Raw genomic sequence first — 15,640 nt, 5'->3', positions numbered from 1 at the left:
TTCGGAGAACTTAGACCAATCATTCAACCTGAGCCTCCGTGGAAGTGATATTTCCCTCGGGTGGTTTCGAAAAGTATTAAATAAAATAGCAGTTGTAAATTGTAAAAGGACACGCAAAAATTAGTCATCATTATTTATTACTCCTCCCCATTCAAACAGATCCTAAACCACAAATTTTTCCCAGTTTGACTAGATGGAGATCAGTTTCCTCAGTTCTTTGTTTTCCATTCCGACTATGAATTTACATTCATTCTCTATATGATTTATAACACAATGCTGCATGCCTGTCTGGAAACATCCAAAACTGCTTCACTATTCTCATTGTTTTCTATCTGTCTGAATTAGCGTTTTGTCTTATATTTTGTAATCTCCCAAAGGGAAAATACCCTAAATGAAACTATTTTGACACATCTAACCCAGTGATCTGCACAATTAAGCACACAATGCATGCTTAAAATGATAATTGTGGTGAGTCCTACTGCGGTAAAAATATTCACTGCCCCTCCCTGCTGGGTTCCTCCCAGTGGAGCCTCTTCTGGTGATAGGATTATATTTCCCACCCAAAGATATCAGGCTTGGCCATATGACTCGCTTTGTCCATTCCTATGTTAGTAGAAATGGCACAGGCTACTTCTGGCAGGATCTTTAAGAAGCACTGTGTGGTCCCTCATTGCTGTTTCTCCCCCTTGCCATAAGAAAGCCAGTATTCCAGATCAGGGCTTCTCCTCCAGCTTAGATATCCAGTAAAGAGGATCCATGGCAGACGTATAATGTCAGAGAGAGGGAAACCTGTGTTGTTGCAAGGAAATTTTGCACCTGACTGTTCCTAAAGCCCACCTAAGCCCACCTAAGCTGATTGATACAATTGTGACAGCATAACATCTAAGTGCACTGTTCAGTTTCAGTGTGTGTTTCAGTCCACAAACTTAAGTGTGCAAGTTTTCATTTTCTGTATATAAACTGGACTCCTTCCTTTGAAGCTTAGGCTTTTGGAAACCAAATGTAGGAAGCCTTAGGGCTACTGTGCTTTTCAGTCTGACGTGCACCCCCTTTCTGCTAACCACCCACGGACCATGCTGCTGAAGTGAATATGGGGTCAGGGGAGACTGGAAAATAAAAAGAGAAAGCAAGCGAATCTTAAATTATTATTTAGCCGTGCTATTAAAGAAGGGAGTAATATAAAGTGAGAAAAGAATGTAGGGTGTGCTAAAATCAGAGCAGTGTGGTATTTTGTTTCTCAGGAACAATTCTCTTTCATTAAAACCCTAGGAATTCTCAGTTTACTGCTGCAGATGTACTGAAAAGAAACATAAAAATAGTATTCTTACATTTTTCTCTACTTTTATTTTTAAAAAATATAATATGTTCATAATTTCCATTATTCTACAATTTTACACAAAATGAAACTAGAATGAAACATATGGATGAAAAAAGAATGTTTCATTTGTTGCCAGATATCTTCTCTACATAACATCTGGATATTTAGAACACCTGCACGACTGACAATCTTTCAACTTTTCATCTGGATGTTTGGAAAATATAGAGAAAATATTTCCTTTCTAAATCTAATTTTTATTCTTCTGCAGTGCTATTCTAATGGCATATTTGTTAATATTCGTATCATCCTACTATTTTATCAAATAAAATATGGTTACAATTTTGGAACAAAACAAATTGGGTAATGTTATGGTGTATGCCCGCATAGAAGCTCCAACAGCTGAAAAGGAAAATTTTGGGTGAACCCATTCTCCATAGCAATCAATCTATTTCAAGAGAGATTAACAGTAGAATATATCAAAGCACTCACTCCACGTTCAATGGTCTCTATTGTGTATACCCTTTATGTGAGATGAGAGAATTCTATTCTTTGGCCAGATGCTGACATAGTCCTGTGACATCTGCATGGATGTCTGCTTGGCATTTAGGGTAAGGGGGGAAATTTGATTATACTCTTGAGGTTATGTAACATGGAGACAAGCATCATAATCATCCTTTGCAAAAACTCCAAGGGGCTTAGTTACATGTTTTTCCCTTGTCAACATCTGTCAAGAACCACATGTCAATTACTACTCCATCTTTTCTCAGGTAATAAAGGAACAGAGAGCTCCCAAATGAACAGTCTTTATCTTTCCAACAATATGCCCCAGGCCTTTGCTTTTGGATGTAACCCTCATAAATTTTTGTCATTTTCTACTTATAGAGATCTTGGCAAGGAAAAGATCTGAATGAAAGAAAAAGGTGTTACTTGTAGTACAGCAAAACATATATGAGTGTCTGTTTCAGGGTATCTAATATAGAGAAAGGCAGGGTAAATTTAACTGAGCTATTTTGCTTTCCCTAGAGTCATCCCTGTGTTTTACTGATAAGATCACTTAACAGCTGATTCCTATTCAGTCTCATTCTTTTATGCCTGTATAATCTTATCTTCTTTTATTCTTCATCTTATTTATTGTCTTGTTCAGATGTGTGTGTGCCTCACCTAGCAAAAACCCCTTATAAAGTAGTGAACAAGTACATGGTGACGACCCACTGTATGCCTCGGGTGAGACCTATAGCCCACCTATGCTTCAAAACAGGTGGAGTGAGAACCAAGATACTTTTTAAGTGTGCCGTAGGAAATTTCCTTTTCTTCTAAGAGACAGCCAACAAAAATGGACAGAGATCTTCTTTTAGCACAATCTTTTCATACAACTGTTAATTTGTTGGATAATGTCAAATCATAATTTGCCCTAAATTCTAGATATACCATTAGTCATGAGTTTCAGACTTGAATGAGCAGAAAGGTTCCATATTTCAGCTCAGACAGGTAAGTGAGCACCTGAAATTAGGTGAGCGCAGAAGCAGAGAACTTATAAAGTGAAGTCAATGCATTGCCATAGTTTCTCTGGTAAGAAAATGGTTGGAAAGAGTTATTTACCAAATTCCATAGGTGGGGAGCCTAAGATACCCTGAGGGTCTGTTCTGTTCTGTGTTCTGTTGTCAGTGTTCCAGGTTGCTTTTCCTCCCACCTAAATTTTACACGTTAAAGTTTTTCTACAGTCTGTCAATTAACATTTTTGAGACCCATTATATGCAGAGCATAGTCCTAGATGCAAAAAACCAATTACAAACCAAGAAGACCTGGATCTTACCTTCAGGAGTTTAGTTGGGATGACAGCGCCAGACACTTGCACAAAGAATGCTGTGTGGTGGATTAAAGATGGCCACAAATTCTTTTACTTCTCCCACCAAGGTGTAAATTCTGTTTTCTCAGTGGTTTAATCTGGGCTGGTCTCATGGCTCCTTTCACCAATAGAATGCAGTAAAAGTGAGGTTGAGCCAGTTCCAGGCCTAGCCCTTAAAAGGACTGGGACCCTCTGCTTTCTCCCTTTTGGTTGACAACTCCTGTGCTATAAGAAAGTCCAGACAGTTCCCCTAGAAAGAGGCCGTATGAGGAGGACCTGGAGGATGAAAAACCATGGAGAGTGAGGCCACATGCAGGAGAACTGAGGTACCACAGCTGACAGCACCAGGGCCCCAGGCATGTGAGAAATGCCTTCTTGGACCTTCTTGCCGGCCTAGCCATCAGTTGGTGTGACTTCCTGAGTGACTCCAGCTAATAACAAGTAGAACAGAAGAATGATTCAGTCAACCTACAGAATCATGAGAAATAACAAGTGATTCCTGTTGTAAGCCCCTGTGTTTGGGTAATGTTAATTACACAGCAATAGTTAACTGATAGAGCTTACAAGTCAACACGCACATCAAAATTTGCAGAAAGCCATATTGGAGCACCAAATGAGTATGTGCAGGGAATTCTGAATTGAGAAGTGATCAGAAGTCATAAGAGGCAGCAGTCTGATGGTTTTGGTAGGAAAATCTATGTTTGAATCTTTACCACCTACTATCTTTATGATCTTGGGCAAATCAGGACCTTTCTTGGGATTCTGTTTCTTAATCTATAAAATAGAAATAATACTTCCTATTTCGCAGTGGTATAGTAAAGGTAAATTGATTAGATAATGTGTATAAAGCTCTTAGCACAGTGCCTCACACAGATTAAGAACTCAGTACTAGCTATTGTTAATAAATAGTAATCATAGAAGGGCTTTCTGGAGAAGGTGATTTTGATCTGCATAAAAATTAATCCATAGATTTTCATTTTGTAGTAATTAAATAGATTCAGTTCACTTGTCCCTGAATCTCCAGGTATAATTCAGTTTTCTCTTGTTCCTAACTAGATTATGAAGTTGTATTGGTTTGTATTAAGAAAGTGACATAGTCATTTTACATAAAACTGTCTGAGGCAAAGGCTGTGATGAGTTTCAAAACCCATGTTCTTTCCTCTTGAGAATACAATTAGATGCAGGTATGGCCATGAGACTGAATTCTGGCTCGTGGAATGTAGGCCAAAAGAAGCACCATTTCTAGCCTTGGCCCATAAACACCTCCCACCTCCAATATTCCATGTAATTTCCTCTTCCAGTTGGTTGGAACAGAAGTCCCTACAGGGTGACCCATGGGATCTATGTGTTGAAAATAGTGGGTCCACAGATGGGAGGGGCTTGGATTCCAAAACACCACTAGAAGAGGGCTGTCCAGCCAGGGACCACTTCACTGGCCTATGACAGGAGCTAGAAATACTTCTTTTGTATTAGGCAATTGTTCAGCTTTTTTATATTATAGAAGCTGGTATTATCATAACTAATAGTTTTAATGGTATTCTTGTGATAGTCCACAGTTATCTATCTTATTATTTTTTCCCCTCACAATCCGTTCTTCTTTCTGTAAAAGTAAACCTATTCACTTTTCATTTCATTCATTAACTCCTTCCTCACCTGTGCATTCTTCTCTCTCTCTCTACTTTTGTCTCCACCAAGTCAGATACCTTCTCTCCTTAAGAGCTACAGATATTCTTCCCCAATGAGCTTCCTCCAAATAAATGGGAATAAAATCTTGCTTTTCCTCTCCTTCTTTATTTCCCTTTCCATTCATTTTCAAAAGTATGACCGAACACTCATGGCAGTCTCTGAACATAAGTGATGTTTACTTTTCTGTAAAATGGTGGATTATTTTTAAATGGTTAAAAATAAACAAAAATTTAAAATAATTAATAGCTATCATCCATGGAATACCTATTACACACAAGACTCTATGTAAGTAGTTTGCATCGATTAAAGTCGTATCATCCTCATAACAAACTATGTGATAGGCATCATTATCTCCATTGTACAGATGAGAAAACCAAGACTTGGGCATTTGGCCAAAGTCACACAGCTGGTTCATGGAAGAGCCAGAGAAACTGAAGCCAGAGCCTATACTCTCGAGTATACCCTCCATGGTTTCTCAACATGTGCTCGTAGACACCATGTCCTTTTATGGTGTGCTGCATGAATGCATACCGAAAACAGACAGGTGACGGAAATAAGAATATAAAATGGTTGTTCATGAGACAGAGCAAAAGTCACTGGCAATCTCCAATTGCATATTAGATATTAACCTACGGGCATTAATTGCATTATTTCCCATGTTCTCCCTGACAGGAATTCTCACTCAGTAATGTATGACATCCTCTTGTCTGTAGGCTCAGAAACTCTGCTTCAGAGAAGAAGTAGCCAACCAATTCTGGTGATCGGTTTGCCGTTTTCAGTGTGACTGATTACCTCACTTCTGACTCCAGTGGGGACAGCATTCTATGCTTTGTCAGCTGGGAGCCTCCTTGCAATGTTAACTGTTTCATATTCATAATTTCACTTATAATTTGGGGAAAAAACCACTCAGAGACATCAGCATGAAGGCTAACACACAAGTGCTTATTATTAGTCAGGCACTATGCTAATTACTTTACATATATTACATTTAATCCTCTCACTAACTCCATATAATTGGAATTATTTTATCTCTACTTTTAAAAATGAGAAAATTGAGGCAAAGATACTAAGTAATTTACCGAGGTCACACAGCAAGGAAGTAGCGTAGCCTAGCTCTGAACCTAGACAGTCTGACGCCAGAGCCTGCCTTTCCAGCAATACAATAACACGGAGAACAATCTCTGAACAGCTGATCTGCAGGAGGTACCTGGGGCGGTTGGCACCTAGGGCAGTGGATGCAAACCTGGAAAACATTTCGCATCAGCCTGTGAGTGTGTCTTGGCCTCTCCTGTTTGTCCCTTGGCAGCACTTCTAAATTATACTGGCATGAGAAATCCCAAACTTGATGGCAGGCAGTTAAAAGTGTGTAACTCTCAAATTAATGCACATATATTTTAAGAGATGTAGTTTATTATAGCTTTTTTTCTGAAAACATACTTTAAGGGCACTAAACTGAGATGGGTATATAGGAATTGATCTTTTTACTTCCTTCCTACAAACACACACATGGGGGATAACTTCTCCATAAGCAGCACTTGGCAGCAGATTTCTTTGACCTGGGAATTAAGCACTCTAACTCTGGAATAAGGACATGCCATTCATGAACGCTTTTCCCACATATATTGTAAGAAGGGACATTCTATTGGGCCAAAAAGAGGCTGAGTTGATGGGGCTCAGAAGAAGTGTGCCATGTTCTTCAGGCTTTTTAGGACCTAGCGAGTACACGTACCAAAATCCCAAAGAAGTGATGTATATGATTTATGCAGGTCAACGCACATGTCTTCTTTCTAATAGAGACATGGAGCTTCATCTTTGGTCTAGGTGTTCAGCCAAAACCTACGCTTTCGTTTGTCTTTGACCTCAGTCTTTGTAAGAGCGAATAACCACCTTCACTGTCATTTCTGGGATCCTAGGACTTATATATGACCAGTGATTATCAGAAAGTTACATCATATGTAATTAGTTTAGCAAAATTGGTAATATAAACAAAGTATATGGGTTGGAACATTGTTCACATGTGAATATTCACTTTCAGATGTAGGTAATCATACTAGATGCAATATGGAGTCCAGATCTTTTTATGGGTTGTCGTTGTTGCTATTCTCTCATTCAATTAAAGAATCAGCGTTCAGGCATTTTTGCCTTAATGCAAGATATGTGCTCCTGAAAAAAAAAAAAAACTAACTCAAATCTACAGCATCGCCTGCCAAAAATAATAGAGCTTATGGGCAAAATAGTAGCAGGGTCAAGCCGCTCAAAAACATATGCAATTCCCATGCAAAGCATACAAAATTTTATAATGGTGTGCTAACAAAAACAATAATATTCCTAATAAAAATATAGCACAGTTTTGTAATCTATCATAACATTAATAAAAAAATATAGCACAGTTTAAAAAACTATTATATGACTAATAAATAAATACTGCTGTATAGGACTTTGCGTTAGAAAAACACTTGTGTTAAAAAAACACAGCTAAAACTAGCTTGATGAAGGGGGTATAGAGAAGAGCTGGGCTGCTGAGTTATGGAGACAGGAGCAAAGTGCACAAAGCTCAGGGAGAACCAGCCTTAAGCACCTCCGAGAAAGCACGCGGCAGGATTGAGCTAAGAAGAAGACTGTGGATGAACACACACAGTGCAACTGAGGCCAAGGTGTTCAGCTGTACACTTTGCATTCAACTGCTGTTACACAGTGGTAAAAACATTAACATGCTGGGAAAAATCACACGTGAACCAATGTGACCTGTAAGATAACATCATTCCCTGATCCCAGTTACATGTGAGCTGATTCACATTGCAGAAACACGTATTAAAGCAGAACAAACTGTCAGAGTAGAGTACAACACTAATGTTGATGATTCTGGAAGCTATTAATTAAGTACAAAAACAATTTTTCTGTTAAAGATTGGCACCTGAGCTAACACCTGTTGCCAATCTTCCTTTTTTTTCCTTCTTCTTCTCCAGAAAGCCTCCCAGTACATGGTTGTGTATTCTGGTTGTAGGTCCTTCTAATTGTGGCATGTGGCATCTGTCTCAGCATGGCCCATGTCCAGGATCCGAACCTGTGAAACGCCAGGCTACTGAAGCCGAGTGGGTGAACTTAAGCACTCAGCCATGGGGCCAGCCCCAAAACAATTATTTAAAAACTTTCAAATAGTTAAATAAAGAAGAAACCGGATTACAATTAATTTGACTTGTAAGAAAGAATGTCAGCTAGTTAACTTTTATAGGTATGCTATATCAAATTTGAGTCCATAAGTGCTTACAGAAATTTAAATAATAATATGAAGTATAATGAGTGAGACAAGAAAAAATTATGAAGAAAAATCATGTACCCCAAATATTTTGCTCCCCCACCAACTTTGGTTGAAAGTTATTATTCATTTAGAATTAATAAAATTGCTGAGATGTTGTTACTGTACTATTATGAGAAACTTTAGAAATTTGACCACTAAAATTTTTACAATACTTTATTTTAACAAATGTTGACAAGACTTCCTATTTATTGCCATGTCCAGAAGTTTGTATTAGGGTGGTGATATTTGGTTGTGACCTCAGCCACACTCAGCCATATACCATATTTGATTTACCTCTATCCTTAACGAAGAAAATTATTAGAATGATTTCTGAACAATTTTTTATGAATAGTAAAACAATTTTAACTACTGTAAAGCTGTGTTGTTTAATATGGTAGCTACGAGAAATATGAGATTATTTAAATTAATTAAAATTAAATAAAAGTAAAAATGCAGTCAAGCCCACCACATTTCAGGTGCTCAATCGTCACACGTGACTAGTGGCTAGTACGTTGGATGATGCAGATATAGAATATTTCCATCATCACAGAAAGTTCAATGGTGAAGCAATAGTTCTATCGACCTACACAGCCCTGCCAAATTTCTGAAAGGGCACAATATTCATGAGTCAATGCTGTCGTTAGAAAGTGTTAGCATACCGTTAGCCTCCTTATCCCCTTCCTCCACAGCGGTAAGTGCTGAGAGAGTCTTCTCTCTTGGTTTTTCCTTGGGTGCTGGGGAGAGAGTGAGCCCACCCACGCACCCTCAGACACAATGGACCAACCTTTGCAGATGCTGTCAGTGGCCTGCCCGTATCCATGGCTCTTACTAATTCGATGTGCTCCAGTCATCTTCCAACTGCCAGTATCTCCATTTCTTTGCCCAAGGCCTTTGTCTGAAGCTGTTGTGAGACACTCTGCCTGCGCCCTCGGCAGTCCAGAAGTGCCAGGAAATTAACACCCAGTGAAAGAGACCTTCAACCAATAACTGATGGAAATCAGTCTAAAAATACTCTACCTCACCATTCCTTAGGTGGGACACCTCTGAGTTGTGTGTTTTGCAGCATTTTTCAGAGTGACCCAAGGTAGTATCTGGCTCTATAGTGTGCCCTGTACTGGCAGTCTTTCCTCTATCACTTTTCCACACCTCATCTGTGTTTCCTTGCTCCTCCAAAGAAACCCTTTGCACTCAAATCCTTGTCTCAGAGTCTGCTTTTGGGAAAACTCAAACTAAGACAACATCTAAATGGTGGAGGGGGTGAGAGGGATAATTAGAAAGGAAAAGAGGCTTACCATAAGAAAGTTAACCAACATTTACATATCGTTAGAACTCCTTGAGAGAAAGGATTGCGTGTTAATTTTCTGTTCCCAATGTCTAGCACATGCAAGTTGCTCAGTGGTATAGCTTGCAGTGTTTCATACGTATTGTTTCTTTGATATCTCAATAATCCTGTTTGGTACTTACTACTGCCATTTTTCAACTGAGTAAACTAAAGATGAAATAGTTTCAGTGAATTGCCCAAAGTCACATAGTGACAGTGCTCAACCTGGAACCAAGGTATCAGACTCTAAGCACTATGCTCCTCCCTGTGGCTGGTGCTGCTGACATGCTGGTTGTCCCATTGACTTGCCTGCGGGTCTCTTAGCGGACCTCTGCTGTGCCCACTTCAGGTGAGCGTTGCTCCATGCATCAGCTTCTGCTTGACTGAATAGGGTGACATGTGTTACTTATTTCTGCTGCTGCTCAGCATGCTAAGTGTGTGTTGTTAACCTCATATAGTGGTTTCTATTTTCAGGGACTGTGGCTCTTTATCTCTAGGCTTGATCATAGAACAAAATGTGAAGACAACAGTGAATTTCCTGGTTCCCACCCCCTCATCTCTGTAAGTCACAATCGATCCCAGACTCACCCTCCAAAGTCTCAAGGACTGCTATTACCATATCCTGCCCAGGACTCCCCCACCCAGGCCATACCAAGACTCTGGAACTATGGAGGGGTGAGAGGAACTTCTGCACCTCAGGTCTGAACTTCTGCCTCTGCCCTCAATTCCAAATCTCCTGCTCTCTGAATCTTGCTCAGACTATTAGCTTGGTTCTTTTTCTTTTTTGAGGAAGATTAGCCCTGAGCTAACTACTGCCAATCCTCCTCTTTTCGCTGAGGAAGACTGGCCCTGAGCTAACATCCATGCCCATATTCCTCTACTTTATATGTGGGACGCCTGCCACAGCATGGCTTTTGCCAAGCGGTGCCATGTCCACACCCGGGATCCCAACCGGTGAATCCTGGGCCACCCAAGCAGAACGTGCGAACTTAACCGCTGTGCCACCGGGCCGCCCTCAGCTTTGTTCTTTATTAAGGCTATTTTCCCTTTAAGGAAATGTTTTCCTTTTAAGGGGCAGTATAAGGTTTTGGTCAAGTTGTTGGTCTCTGGAGAGAGAATACCTGGGTTAAAAGTTATTTCCATAGTTTTACTAGATAGTGGACACGAGACATAGGCGCATTATTTAAAATTCTCTAAGCTTCAGTTTCCTGATGTGTAGAATACAGAGGAAAATGAAATACCCACCAATTTTTAAAAAGTACCCATAGGTTGTTATGAGAATTAAGTGAGATAATCCATACAAAGCAGCTGACACATTAGAAACATGTAGTTACTATTAGATACTATTATTGGCCACACATTCTGTATGTCCCACCCTTCCCGTTACCCCCATAAGCCCAATTTGGACCCCAAGAAACCCAAACCCATCACTGATGGGGTAACCTGTGCCCCCATTTATCTAGAAGTGGAATTTAGATTAATGTGTTACCTCTTTGAGGATTAACAGGAACTCTGGAACTTACAAGTCCTCAATCGAAAGACAGGCAGTTTTAATGAGAACAGTCTAGGAAGGAAGCCCATTTGAAAGGGAGGTGCCACAAGATGGTAGAAACCATTTGCCTCCATGTAAAAGCCAAGCTGTTTACCTCCCAGTTGTTCACAAGACTGCACTAAACACTCGGGGGAGGTTAAACAGCGGGTCCTGTACATGAAGGTGGCAGATATATTCTGATAAACACATATATGCACATGTTTTCATATCCAAACCCTGCCAAAAGAAAGGGTGCAGCGCACTCAAATAGAATAATTAAAGACTGAGAGAATTTTTAAAATAAAAGTCGTCTAGTGAGCTGCATTATTTCTCCTTATGTGGTTAGCTATGGGTGCAGTATTGATTTCTTATTTACAACTTTTTATTTTAAAAGCAGAGATCATATAAATCCATGAGAATACATTGCCTGAACCCAAAATTTGAATACAAAGTCTGAAATGATTTTTTTCTGATTTTTATATTCATGTATTTGTAAGGCATTACAGATACATAAGAATTGAATTTCAGTTGGCTATACATTTAATGAGGCACCTGCTGAAGAATGTAAATATTTGAAATGGGAAAAGTGCCAGAGAATTTGGGCACCAAGGTGGAAAACCTCAAGTGATGCTGCCTTAATTTTCTTTTCTAGGTTTTTCTGTAGCAAAGCTCACTGTCCAGCTCACCAATACTTTCTACCTGGAATGACTTCAAAGGAAAATCTGCTATGATTTTCCTATATCCTGTCATAAACTGTAGTTCGTGGTAAGGTGAACGTTTTGCTCACACAACTGGAGTTCGCAGAAGCATTTTTCCGCTTCTCATTACCAAACAAGATGGAGTCATACCCCGCAGAAAAGCCTTCTGCTGGGAGAAGCTTGCCTTTCAGTCCTGGCTGGTCTCTAACCTTTTAACAAGCTTTCCTGAAGATGGCGCCACATGCTCAGCTATATTACAACCTGCATCCTCTCATGATCTCTTCTGAAATCACCAAGTCCCCAATAGCTACAGAGACTTACAGAAAGAGCTGTAGGAAATGCTACCTTGAAATGACATTCTTGTATTAAAGTGTAAAGATTAATCTAAATCACCCAAGGAATAATCTGATCAGATCATCTCGAAATTTTCAGTTAGGAGAGGGGATTACAGAAAAAAAAATACAGTAAACGCTGTTTGAGTTAGATCAATGGCAGGTTCGGAAAGCCAAAGTCTGTCTCTGACCTTGCTTCTCCTTTGTTCCCTTTTTTCAGTCAATGACACCAGCTATTAAGTTGCCAGAGCCAGAAGCTTGAATGGCGTCTCTGATCCTTCTCTCTACTTTAGCTTCCCCACCAGCAGCCCCACATCCAGTCAGTCACCCAGTCCTATCTGTTCTAGTCTGCAAATGTCTTTCAAGTGTGTCCACGTCTCTCCGTTCCCTCTGCTACTAGTGAGGTCCAAAAGTACACCACGTGCCCCCTGCACCACTGCAGGAGCGTGTCAGCCGTTTCCCCTTTATTACAGCTCATTCCTCTTAATCTGCTCTCCACTCTACCTCTACAGTGATCTTTTGAAAGACAGACCCAATCATGTAATCGCCTTGTTTACAATCTTCTGTGGCTCCCTAGTGCTCTCATGTTAAGTCTGAAGTCTTACACAGCCTACAATGCTTTTTATAATCTAGCTGCCTGCCCCCACCTCTTCTTCAGATTCATTTTGCAACACCATCCCACTTGTTCTTTCGCCATTGTCATAATAGATTCCTCTTCAATTCCTGGTCTGTTCACCTCAGGGCTATTTATTCTTACTGCTCCTGCTTGTGCCCCCAGCAACAGCTGCAACTCATCCCCCCCATACCCCAAGCCATCACAACCTCCATCCATCTAACTCATACTCCTCCAGTAGGTCTCAGCATAAACAACCAATTCCTCATGGAAGAGACCCCTAGAGTACATTAGGACCTGGAACTCTATGATTCCATAACACCCTGTACTTTCCTATTTTTTTGTTGTTGTTGTAGAGGAAGATTGGCCCTGAGCTGATATCTGTTGCCCATCTTCCTCTATTTTATATGTGGGATGCTGCCACAGTGTGGCTTGATGAGAAGTGCTAGATGCATGTCTGGGATCCAAACCGGCGAAGCTTGGGCTGACGAATGGAGTGCAGGAACTTAACCACTTGACCACTGGGCCAGCCCCTCTACTTTCCTACTTTTAATAGCCATCTCATTTTATCATAATTATTCATGTGTTTTTCCCCTGCTCAATTGTAAGGTCTGTGAAACCAGGGACAGTGTCTGTCCTTAGGCAGTATTCTTACAATGACCTATAAGGCCTTCCATCACCTGCCTCCCTCACCTTACATTTCTGCCATTACCACCTGTGGTCCTCCCTCATTTCTCTGCTTCATCCTCCCTGCTTGTTCCTCTAACTTGCTTTCTCTAGCTTGGCCTCTTTGCTGCTCCTTTAACTTTCTAGGCATGGTCCTGCCTCAAGGCCTTCACACTTGCTATATTCCTTCCACCTAGAATGCACTTCCTTCTGGTTTCTGTGGGGCTCTCTCCCTTGCTTGCTGCAGATTTTTATTCAAAGGCCACATTCTCAGTGGAGTCTTCTCTGACCATCCAATCTGTCACTCTAGCTGCGCCGCCCCCCCCCCCCCCATATTACTATCCCTCTGCTGCTGTATTTTTCCCCTTAGCTCTTTGTCACTGTCTAATATACTTTCATGGTTTGCTATCCAGCTCCCTCCCCTAGCATGTAAGCCCCACTAGGGCAGGACTTTTGTCTCTTTGGTTCATTGCTGGGATTCATCCTGGGACTGTGCCTGGCACAAAGTCGTCACTGGAACTGTTCATCCTAGTCCCACCCTGGTGACTTCATAAATAAAGCCTTTTCATCTTTTTTGGTACTAAATCGTTCTAATTTATGGGTAGGGAGAACACTGTCTTCACCTGGAAGATCTTCCCTCTTCCTGATTGCTTTAGCTCCCTCTTTCTGGAACTAGTACGTCTTTTGAGGGGGATGGAAAGATCAGAACTAGAGATAAATCTTTCCGTGACAATAGAAAAGCTTAGGTTACCTTTGCTTTTAAGTTTCAGTTGTTTCCAAATAATAAATGTCCTGAAAACTAAGAGAACATTTGGTGTGAGGCCAGAGCTACCAGTCTTGTTAAAAACGTCTCCACCTGGCCAGTCCCTGGGTCATGGTCCCTTCTCTTTCTGTTAACTGTTGAGACACTCAGAGAAAAACTGATTCCCTCAAGTCAAGGGGGCACTGTTTATGTTGAAACCCACGGATTTGCCTGGCTGTAGAACTAGCCTGATCATTTGGGTAGAAATCTGAGGTTTCTAAAGCCAAACCAGCTGTGCAGTTAGAAGAAGCCCAATTTCCTGAACAGGAAACGGCAAAGAAGAGTGGGGTTAAATGATTGCAATGTGGGTATACCGTCATTTTGTAAAATTCCAACACCTTGCAATGATCGACAACTCTAGAGAAAAACAACATTCAGTCTTGCAATATGTAAGGCTGATTCATGGCTAATGATTTATCACGGATGTTTGATTCAAATTCCATTTTCAGAGTTAGAAGATGAGCAAACAGATGCTCACCACCCTCTAATTTCAAGGGAATATCATATTGCAACTGCAATTACGCACAGTTTCTATATGAACGTGTGAAATATTGTTACCGAGAAAACCATGATGATCATTTATAATACAAAATAGAAGTGAAAAGAAATACTTTATACCAAAATTTGAATTTTTGACAGAAGATACAGATCCTAGTTAATTAAAGCCAAAGGAAAGGAGAAAATGTAACACCATATTTGGTTGGGAGTGTAAGCACGAGATTTGAAAAAGCAGCTCATGCCATTTTCTCATTATAAAGTAGCACAAGACTTGCCAACAAAGAGGAAATCAGGTGAGTACAATGAGAAGAAGGAGCTGAAGAGGCTGCTATTTAGTTGGGCATTCTAACAGTGGTGAGGATTTGGGTGACAATTAGGCTGTAAATGGTCAAGATATAGTTTGAGCAACGGAACAAGAGAACAGCAGTCATAAATTGCGTATTCCTGGACCAAAGTTCAACAGAAAAGAAAATGAAAGTCTACATGGTAATTTGATTAAAATAGTCATCCAGACCAGCAGAAGTGGTGGGAAAAGAGAGAGATGTGGAACTAGAAAAGATGACTTCCAGAAGAATTCTCTATAATTGGCAGAGATCAGTGTGAAAGAGCAGAGGTATGGTCAGGGTTCAGAAAAAAAGATGAGGGGGGCCAGTCCCATGGCCACATAGTTAAATTTGTGTGCTCCGTTTCAGTGGCCCAGAATTTCACCAGGCAGCCCAGGGTTTCAGCAGTTTGGACCCTGGGCGCAGACCTATCACCTCTTATCAGGCCATGCTGGGGCAGTGACCCACATAGCACAACTAGAAGGACCTGCAACCAGAATATATAACTATGTACTAGGATGCTTTGGGAAGAAGAAGAAGGAGAAGAAAAAAAAAAGAAAGATTGCCAACAAATGTTAACTCAAGTGCCAATCTTTAAAAAAAAAACGAAGCGGGGCTGGCCCAGTGGCGCAGCGGTTAAGTATGCACATTCCACTTCGGCTGCCCAGGGTTCGCCGGTTGGGATCCCGGGTGCAGACATGGCACCCC

This window comes from Equus quagga, chromosome 4 (assembly GCF_021613505.1).
Source record: "Equus quagga isolate Etosha38 chromosome 4, UCLA_HA_Equagga_1.0, whole genome shotgun sequence".
In the NCBI taxonomy this organism is placed as follows: domain Eukaryota; kingdom Metazoa; phylum Chordata; class Mammalia; order Perissodactyla; family Equidae; genus Equus; species Equus quagga.
Note: the sequence above shows the minus strand (reverse complement) of the source record.